The sequence below is a fragment of the Papio anubis genome, chromosome 14 (genome assembly GCF_008728515.1).
Source record: "Papio anubis isolate 15944 chromosome 14, Panubis1.0, whole genome shotgun sequence".
Lineage (NCBI taxonomy): Eukaryota > Metazoa > Chordata > Mammalia > Primates > Cercopithecidae > Papio > Papio anubis.
In genome coordinates this window covers 98,297,721-98,308,257 of record NC_044989.1, presented here as the reverse complement: position 1 = coordinate 98,308,257, position 10,537 = coordinate 98,297,721, and the positions used below count along the sequence as shown (strand labels likewise).

Below are 10,537 nucleotides of genomic sequence, written 5' to 3'. Positions count from 1 at the left end.
TACTTGCCCCATTTCTAACTGTGGGGTAATATTGTAAGTCTACCTCTGGGGCTGCTGTCAGAATTAGCCCAATGATGTATGTAAACCGCCTAGTACCCTCCAGTACAAACTTCCTAGAACTACTCTCATTTCTACTCTTACTGTCCTCTAGCATCACCTCTCTGCCAGTCCTGATGCTGGGTTATTTACATATTCCAACCCGTCTGTCTTTCTGGGAATCTTCCAAATTCCGTATCAGAGGAAGCCGAAAGTGTGTGGATCGTTCACCTTTTCCTCGCTTTCCAAGTAGATGTTTTTGGCTAAAATTAGCAACAGTTTTCAATAAACCAGATGCGATCTCTCACCCAGGGTTCTGGAATTTGGTGCCGAGTACACACTTTCATCAGATGTCCCCAGTGCTGGGCTGGTCAGAGGTACAATCACTCCCTCTCTAAGTAAGTTGATTCTGCAACACATGCGCACTTTCAGCCTCAGGCATTCAGGTGTTCTCATACACTTGCCATGGTATCAACATTGTCTCTGTCCACCATTAAAAATAATACAAGTGACTGCTCAAGGAAATCAGAGAGGATGCAAACAAATGGAAAAACACTCCATGCTCATGGTTAGGAAGAATCAATATCATGAAGGTGGTCATACAACCCAAAGTAATTTAGATTCAGTGGTATTCCCATTAAATTACCATTGACATTCTTCACAGAACTAGAAAAAAAAGAACTTTAAAATCCATATGGAACCAAAAAAGAGCCCATATATCCAAGACAATCCTAAAAAAAGAACAAAGCTGGAGGCATCATGCCACCCAACTTCAAACCATACTACAAGGCTACAGTAACCAAAACAGCATAGTACTGGTACCAAAACAGACACATAGATCAATGGAACAGAGCAGAGCACTCAGAAATAAGACCACATGTCTACAACCATCTCATTTTTGACAAACCTGACAAAAACAAGCAATGGAGAAAGGATTCCCTATTTAATAAATGGTGTTGGGAGAACTGGCTAGTCACATGCAGAAAATTGAAACTAGACCCCTTCCTTGCACTTTATATAAAAATACCTCAAGATGGTTTGAAGGCTTAAATGTAAAACCAAAAACTATAAAATCCCTAGAAGAAAATCTAGGCAATACTATTCAGAACATAGGCAAGGGCAAATATTTCATGATGAAGATGCCAAAAGGAATTGCAACAAAAGCTAAAATTGACGAATTTGATCTAATTAAACTAAAGAGCCTCGACACAGCAAAAGAAACTATCATCACAGTGAGCAGACAACTCACAGAATGAAAGAAAATTGTTGCAATCTATCCATCTAACAAAGGTCTAATACCCAGAATCTACAAGGAACTTAAACAAACTTACTAGAAAAAAAAAAACCAAACAACCTCGTTAAAAAGTGGGCAAAGGACATGAACAGACACTTCTCAAAAGAAGAAATTTATGTGGCCAGCAAACATGTGAAAAAAGCTCAACATCACGGATCATTAGAGAAATGCAAATCAAACCACAATGAGATACCATCTCACACCAGTCAGAATAGGTGATTATTAAAAAGTCAAGAAACAACAGATGCTGGCAAGGCTGCAGAGAAATAGGAACACTTTTACACTGTTGGTGGGAATGTAAATTAGTTCAACCATTGTGGAAGACAGTGTGGAGATTCCTCAAAGACCTAGAACCAGAAATGCCATTTGACCTAGCAATTCCATTACTGGATATATAAATCATTCTATCATAATGATACATGGACACGTATGTTCATTGCAGCACTATTCACAATAGCAAATACATGGGATCCATCTAAATGCCCATCAATGATAGACTGGATAAGAAAAACGTGGTACATATACACCATGGAATACTATACAGCCATAAAAAGAAATGAGATCATGTCCTTTGCAGGAACATGGATGGAGCTCAAAGCCATTATCCTCAGCAGACTAACGCAGGAATAGAAAACCAAACACTGCATGTTCTCACTTATGAGTGGGAGCTGAACGATGTGAATATATGGACATAGGGAGGGCAACAACACACAGTGGGGTAAGCATCTTCCTGTGGCTTGTTAACCACTTGGGTATGTTCTTTGGAGAAATGTCTATTTGGATGTTTTTTCAAATAGCAAATAACTCTAAAAGAGAATGAGGATCTGTATCGTAATGTAGTTGAAAGGTTATTTGGGAGGGTGGTTTCGGGGAGGTGGGAGAGCATCAGGAAAAATAGCTAATGCATGCTGGGGTTAATACCTAGATGATGGATTGATAGGTACAGCAAACCACCATCACACATGTTTACCTATGGAACAAACCTGCACATCCTGCACATGTATCTCAGTACGTAAAATAAAATTAAATTTTTAAAATAAAATAAAAACAATATAAGTGACTTCTTACCTAGAGTAGGCTCTACAGTAAGTATGTTTTTGGAGTTTTTTTCTCCCTTATCTTCTTTACCGAGTTAAGGCCACATATCTTAGGCTTTGAGTCACATATACCTAAAATCTAAACAAAATTGAAAATATTCCCCAAAGTGGAAAAACTGCACTTGTACACACACACACACACACACACACGCACACATTTTTTTACCTAAAATTTCAGGGGCTTAAAGATTCTCTGAGGATCAGTCACAACCACTAAAGGTCTGTCTATGAAAACAGATGAATCCCTATCCGGGGGAATTTCAACACTTTACTTGTTGAGGTATCAGAATCACGAGTTGTATCTATGCTCTCTAGAGTACCTGACAGGGAAGAAGTACATTCATAAAAGTGTGAATTAACTAAGGTGAATTCCTAGGCATCTTGAAATCCTTTTAGGATCTAGGGATGATGAATGAATGGCTTGTGGAAAAGCAGCACGTCAGCCATCCATTAGGATAGCTTTGCGTTCCCTTGGTGAGCACATCTATACGGATGGTTCTACCGGTTACTTTCAGGGTAGTGAGTTTTGCTTTGGAAAATGTGATTGATGTGGCTGTGCCTCCATGCACACATCATTAGTCTGTGGCGGGTAAGCTCAGATGGTCAGAGCACTGTGCTAATGAGGCGAAGGTTAGGGGTTCAGTGCCCATGTGGGCTACTTAGCTTTTGTCTCATTCATGTCCCCAGACTACTCCCAACATAGGCCACCTGTCTTGAAGATGTGTATCTGTAGTCAGGGGGAGGAGCCATGTGCAAGCATTTGGCTGGATCACTACAAATCTATCATGACTCTGGGAAATCAACCGCTGCATGAGATCTCGGCAGTTGGTGAGGGAACTCACCTTCATTTAAAAGGGACAGGAAGCATAATTCTCAACGCACACATGGTCTCAATGCAGTGGATTTTGTGAATAACATGTTAAACTGTCACTTAATTTTACATCCCTAGAAAATAGGTAACCAAGTGACATGATGTTTGACAAAAGAGTGGTGAGGTGCCCCTGACTTCACGAAATGTGGATATTTACTTACATATAGAGGGGTGTGCAGTAGCACTCATGCTGCAGAAAATTCATTTCACAAAAACAACTACAGATGCTCTTGAATTATTTAATAGGCTAATCTTCAATTAAGTGTTATCAAAATAATAGTTGAATTCAACAAAACTTTTCATCTTCATATTTCTTTAATAGAACGAGGCACATGTTTGCATCCGAAACTTCCTCACTTACCCTCAGTTTGGGTAAAAGCACTATGATCTGACACCAGCCAGGGGTCAGGAAATAACCCTTAGGTCCTCCCTGACCCTCAGGCTCTTTGTCTCCCAGAACTACAGGAAGCCAAGAGGTTTTGTTTTAACTCCTTCGTGGCTCTCGTGTCTATCCCTCCCTCATTCTTACTATCATGATTTCAGCTCAAACCCTGGTTACTTCCTTACTGGACCACTAGAGCACCCAGCTAACTAATCTTTCGTCTTTCCTTATCACTGAGGATAATTTCTGAGGGCGAGCTTTACAATCCAACTACCTGTGTTCCAACCCAAAATCTACTATTTACTCGCTATGTGACTTTTAGTCTGTGCCTTTGTTTTTGTTCACCTGTAAATTGGGGACAAAAATAACAACAGGCTCATGGGATTTTTGTGATGATGTAAATTGGTTAATTTTATAAAAGGTGCTTAGAAAACTGCCTGGAATATAATATGCACTTAATAAATGTTATCTGCTATTATTATTATTGCTAATTAATTAATCATTATCATCATTCCTATATCTGCTATATGGACTGACTCAAGGTGTACTGTTCTAAATCCTACCGTAAGGCTTCCTCATCAAGTTACCTACCTTTTAATTGAGTCTCCTCATCAGCTGAAATGTTTACTCACATAGAGGTAATGACAGTGTCTGCATCAGAGGATTTGGTCAAGATTAAATTAGCTATTGCAATGGAGTGCTGAGGACAACAGCTGGCACGTTTAAAATGCTTGCTAAATGTATACAAGTGCACAAGTTCTGTTTTATTAATAAAAACCAACACCTATGTCACTCTCTTGTTTCCAGTTATGTGATGTAAGGTAAGACTATTCTTCTAGGGATCATTTCTTTTTGTTTGTTTTGTTTTGAGATGGAGTCTTGCTCTGTCCCCCAGGCTGGAGTGCAGTGGTGCGATCTTGGCTCACTGCAACCTCCGCTCCCGGGTTCACGCCATTCTCCTGCCTCAGCTGGAACTACAGGTGCCCACCACCACGACCCAGCTACCTTTTTTTTTTTTTTTTTTGTATTTTTAGTAGAGACGAGGTTTCACCATGTTAGCCAGGATGGTCTCAATCTCCTGACCTCGTGATCCGCCCGCCTCAGTCTCCCAAAGTGCTGGGATTACAGGTGTAAGCCACCGCGCCCGGCCAGGATCATTTCTGTAGTTCAGTACCAGAGACGGTTCTCTGACAGTGTGGAGCACCAGAAACCACGAGAAGGAGGCACAGCAATCTCTCCTGAGCGTGGAGCCTGCTCTAAGTGTTGTTTTATTGCAGCTGCTGTTTGCTATTGATGATAGTTCTCTTCTTTCAGGAGAGTAAGAAGGAGAGGATGCAGTCTGAGTGGTTTCCATTAGGACTTTGAACAAAAAATCATATAATAGTTCCTCATTGAATATAGACATTGTTCCCAACATGTTAGAAGCTAAGAAACCCTTTGTCGCATAACAAATTTCAAGTAGCTGTAAATGCTCTAAATACCTATGTGAGACTTCAGCAACATGGCAGACCCAGCTCTAGGTGGACTAGAGAAGTCCACCTCTTGATATAAATGTATAAATATGTTTAAAACAAATAACAATGCACAAGCAAATTCAAAAGGCAAAAGGAACCCTCCCAGTACTAGAATCTCAAAGCTCATGCAAAGCTAGAGCAGAAGCCACCACTGGTCACAGAAGTATCTTCCCTGATAACAGACCCTAGGGCTTGGGGCTGTGACTTTAACAACCACACTGGAACAGGTGAGAAAACTTCTCCTTCCTTCCTTCCTTCCTTCTTTCCTTCCTTCCTTCCTTCGTTCCTTCCTTCCTTCCTTCCTTCCTTCGTTCCTTCCTTTCTTCCTTCCTTCCTCCCTCCCTTTCTTTTTGCCCTCCCTCCCTCCCTTCCTTTCTTCCTTTCTTTTTGATGGAGTATGGCTCTTGTCACCAGGCTGGAGTGCCGTGGCATGATCCTGGGTCACTGCAACTTCGGCCTCCCAGGGTCAAGTGCTTCTCCTGCCTCAGCCTCCCAAGTAGCTGGGATTACAGGCATGCACCACCACACCTGGCTAATTCCTTGTATTTGGTAGAGATGGGGTTTCACCATGTTGGTCAGGCTGGTCTCAAACTCCTGACCTCAGGTGATCTACCCACCTCGGCGTCCCAAAGTGCTGGGATTACAGGTGTGTGCCATGGCGCCTAGCCCTGAAATAGCTATTTTTATAAAGCCAAGACAGTCCAGGTCACAAAAAGAGAAATTAACTCCACTCACCAACCTGGGGAAACAGCAATGTAACTTTCTCCCTGCTGACAGCTATAAAAGAGAAAAAGGTCTCCTGCAAGAAATCAGAACACCAATTTTGTGCCATGAGTGCATGGGAAGATCAAATTTATATTATTATCCAGGTGTATGGGAGCCTTAAGTGGGATTTTATCTGTAATATGAAATCCCAATAAATCTAAAAAAAGAAAAGGAAAGCTGCTTTGTACAGACAACTATGCAACTGGGGTGGTGGCATATGACTCCTCCCACACAAAATAACCCACCAGATACAAATCATAACCAAAGAACAAGAAATATGCAAAAAAGCTGGCACTTTTAATAACAAATTTTAAAACCATCTAGAAACTAAAATTGTGGTCATTAATATGTTTAAAAACATTGGATAGGTTAAGCAGCAGATTAGATAAAGCTGACAAAAGACTCAATAAACTGGAACACAATTCTGAGAAAAATCCCTCAAAATGCAGCATAAATAAATACAAAATGTAAAGTGTCAAAAGAGTTAAGCAACAGAAATAATGTCTCATATTCATCTAATAAATCCACCAAGTAAAAGAATATTTGAAGAAAAAATAATTGATAATTTTGCAGAACTGAAGAAAATCAGATTAGAGAAGTGCCCCAATTCCCAAACAAGTAAAAATAAATTTATACCTAGACACGTCGAAATGAAATTAGAAAAAATAAAAACAAAGGAAATATCTTGAAGAGAATTAGAAAAAAATAGAAATTACTCACAAAGGAAGCACATGGTGCTGACTACAGGTATCTCTTCATCTATCATAAAGGCCAGAAAAAAGTAGAACTTGTTAACCTACAGGCAGTTAAACTGTTATTTACAAGTAAAAGTAAAATAAAGATTTAGACAGTATAGCATTCATAGACTGTGATTCAAGAAACACTAAAAAAAGATATTGAACAGAAACTGAATAGGCTGGACACAATGGTTCATGCCTGTAATCCGAGCACTTTGAGAGGCCAAGGTGAGTGGATCACCTGGGGTCACGAGTTCTAGACCAGCATGGCCAACATGGTGAAATCCCATCTCTACTAAAAATACAAAAAAATTAGCTGGGCATGGTGGCACGCGCCTGTAATCCCAGCTACTCAGGAAGCTGAGGCAGGAGAATTGCTTGGGCCTGGGAGGCGAAGGTTGCAATGACCCGGGATCATGCCACTGCACTCCAGCCTGGGTGACAAGAGCAAAACTCCAAAGAAAGAAAAGAAAGAAGAAAGAAGGAAAGAAAGGAAAGAAAAGAAAAAGAAAAGAAGGAAGGAAAGAAGGAAGGAAGGAAGGAGGGAAGGAAGGAAAGAAGGAGGGAAGGAAGGAAAGGAGGAAGGAAGGAAGGAAGGGAGGAAAAGTGAATTGCAAGAGACTGATGATTTTGAAAATTTATAAACATAAATGAATCTAAACTGACTTATTAAGAAAAATTAAGTGACATGTATCTGTAGTCCCAGCTACTCGGGAGGCTGAGGCAGGAGAATCGCTTGAACCGAGGAGGCGAAGGTTGCAGTGAGCCGAGATGGTGCCACTGCACTTCGGTCTGGAGACAGAGCAAGACTCTGTCAAAAAAAAAAAAAAAAAAAGAAAGAAAAGAAAAGAAAGAAAAAGAAAAATTAAAGGTATATCTAAACTTGGAAAGCTTAAAAACAAGGACTCAAAATCCCATTCAACAATAGCATAGAAAAAAAAGAGGGGACGATAAGAACTAAAGGATTTAGTTCCTCTTGGAGAGAGCAGAAATGTTGATAAGCTTAGACTCTTCACATCAAAAGTGCTTGTTAAAGTGTAAGGGTATTGGCTGGGCGTGGTGGCTCATACCTGTAATCCCAGCACTTTGGGAGACCTAGGCGGGTGGATCACCTAAGGTCAGGAGTTCAAGACCAGCCTGGCCAACATGGCAAAACCCTATCTCTACTAAAAGGACAAAAAAATAATTAGCTGGGCGTGGGCGCCTGTAATCCCAGCTACTCAGGAGCCTGAGACAGGAGAATCACTTGAACCTAGGAGGCAGATGTTGCAGTGAGCCGAGATTGAGCCACTGCACTCCAGCCTAGACAACCGAGTGAGACTCCATCTCAATACTACTACTACTACTAATAATAATAATAATATAAAGGTATTGCAGAACCAGGATTTGGGGGACCTGAATCTTATATAATCTGGGGAACTTACATTATTTTCTCTTAAGAAAAGAATAAAACACTATTTTAAATTTTTCAAATTTTACAAAAACATCTGAGCCACATTGCTATGTCTTAGAGGAGGACCATGTATGTAAGGGGCCAGAAGGCTATATACTTCCTTAGCTAAATCTAGCTGTAGTGCAACTTTTAGAAAAACCAAAATAAAATGCTTAAACCATGTTCCAATCCAAGAAGGAGGTGAGAGGATAAAAATAAAGAAATGCTATCAAACTAATAAAAATTTTTTTTAAAAAAGAAAAAGTAAACAAAGTCACTGAAAATTGAAAACATAAAATAACATAGTATAAAATGTCCAAATAAACCAGTAATTACAATAAAAAATTAATGAGGTAAATGTTCAACTTAATAAGTTAGAAAAAATTATAAAAGAAGTCCAAAGAAATAGAAGGAAAAAATAAAAAGATAACAGATATTAATGAACTAGAAAATACAGAAATAATAATGAGGATGAAGAGAACTGAGATTAGTAACTACTCTTTCTAAGTAAATTCCTGACATTTAAGAATTGGATAATTTTCACAAACAAGGCCTCTCACTTCCTGGGTTGCCAAAACATTAAGAAGAGTTTGTTAAGTTTGAAATTCTTCTAATTTTTTCTTCCCTCATGGATCTCATATCTTACAACTCTTTTGTCACACACGCAAATTTGCAAATTTCAGTCAACCAACCATAAAAATCATTTCTACTTGTTTCCATTGAGTGATACTTTCAGGCCTCACATCAGTCCAAAATCCTGAGGTCTGGATTTTATCTTTTATCTTTGTGATGAGCCCTGGGTAGAAGCAGCAGGTACTTTTTAGACTGGGCAATAAGAAACTGGAAGTCACAGCTGTGTCGGGGGCATTGTATTTTTATTGCCTGCTCCCCAGGGCTGTGTTTCACAGCTACCCAGAATGGAGGTGTGACACTTAAATAACGAATTTCTGATTAGAAAGAACAGGAGCAAGCTTCTCAGGCTGACTGTTCACACTTCTTTTACTTCTTCTTCATTTTCTTTTATTTTCTGTTTATCATCTGTCTTGTCTTTAATCAGATGGGTATACGCATAAATCACAGGATACAGTTTGGCACTAAATGGCCTCTGAAAGGATCATAGCTATGCCTTCAAACTGATTCATATCTAAAGTGCCCCCAAAAAGTTGCCAGTGTGCTCCACCCTGAATTCTAAAATAGAGGCACTCCTTGGAAAAGGGGAATCTCTTTCACTGCCTAGTCATTTCAGTCTGAGGAGAGACAGCCCCCAGTGGACCACAAGCCAGGAGCTGTATGCAGCACATTAAGAAAATCCTCCAAAATGCAAACCAAAAAAAAAATATTTTTTCATCATCAGAAAAAAAAGTGAAAGAAGGAATTAGATGGGGAAAAATGGGGGCCGGGCGCGGTGGCTCACGCCTGTAATCCCAGCACTTTGGGAGGCCGAGGCGGGCGGATCACAAGGTCAGGAGATCGAGACCATGGTGAAACTCCGTCTCTACTAAAAAAAAATAGAAAAAAATTAGCCGGGCGCAGCGGCGGGCGCCTGTAGTCCCAGCTACTCGGGAGGCTGAGGCAGGAGAATGACGTGAACCCGGGAGGCGGAGCTTGCAGTGAGCCGAGATTGCGCCACTGCACTCCAGCCTGGGCGACAGAGCAAGACTCCGTCTCAAAAAAAAAAAAAAAAAAAAAAAAAAAAAAAAAAAAAAAAAAAAAAAGAAAAATGGATCTTCCTCTCTCAGCCTCAGAATGTCAGTGGAAGCTCGGAAGTACTCTTTTATTACACAGATAATTCAAAGCAAGAAATCTCCTGTCAGGATAAGGACAGCCGCTGGGCTGAACAGGGCAACAAGTTCGGGTCACCTCCACGGCCTTGCTGCTCCACAGGTGAATGTGGCCTGAAATAAAGGTATAAATTATCAGCATGGCGCATGGGACTTAGCCTTCCAATGCCCCTCCATTAACCTTCCACCCTCCTCCTGCCTGCAATCACCCTGTGGAAAAAAAGGTCCCCGTGTGACCTGGCAGAAGGTAACACAAATGTTTCACTGACTTTTGAATTAAGAAAGGCAAAAACAAAACAAAAAAAAATCCTAACTGTGGCATATAAAAGACACAGCAGTTTAGGGTTTGGTTGTTTCCTATGGAAGGTGTGTGATTTTTTCACTCCCCTTCTATTTTTTGCTTTAAAAAAAATAATTGTTAAGTTTTTCAACATTGTGGCCTTAGGAGGTAATTTGCTAAATAGGACAAAATTAGCTGATTTTTGGACCATTTAAAAGAACATTTCTTTTGAAAGCATATAAAATGTATTAAAGCAATCTTTGGAGTCTTTACCCCTGCTTGAGATTTTAATTTACTCCGAGCTAATAAATTATCCCCCCTCTCAGAAGCTATTGAAAATTTTCAGTT

General features: G+C 40.1%; 1 pseudogene; it reads left to right on the top strand.

The window, feature by feature from the left end:
* The first annotated feature begins 4,824 nt into the window (after positions 1-4,824).
* LOC116270468 lies at positions 4,825-5,028 on the top strand (annotated as a pseudogene).
* The last annotated feature ends 5,509 nt before the right edge of the window (positions 5,029-10,537 follow it).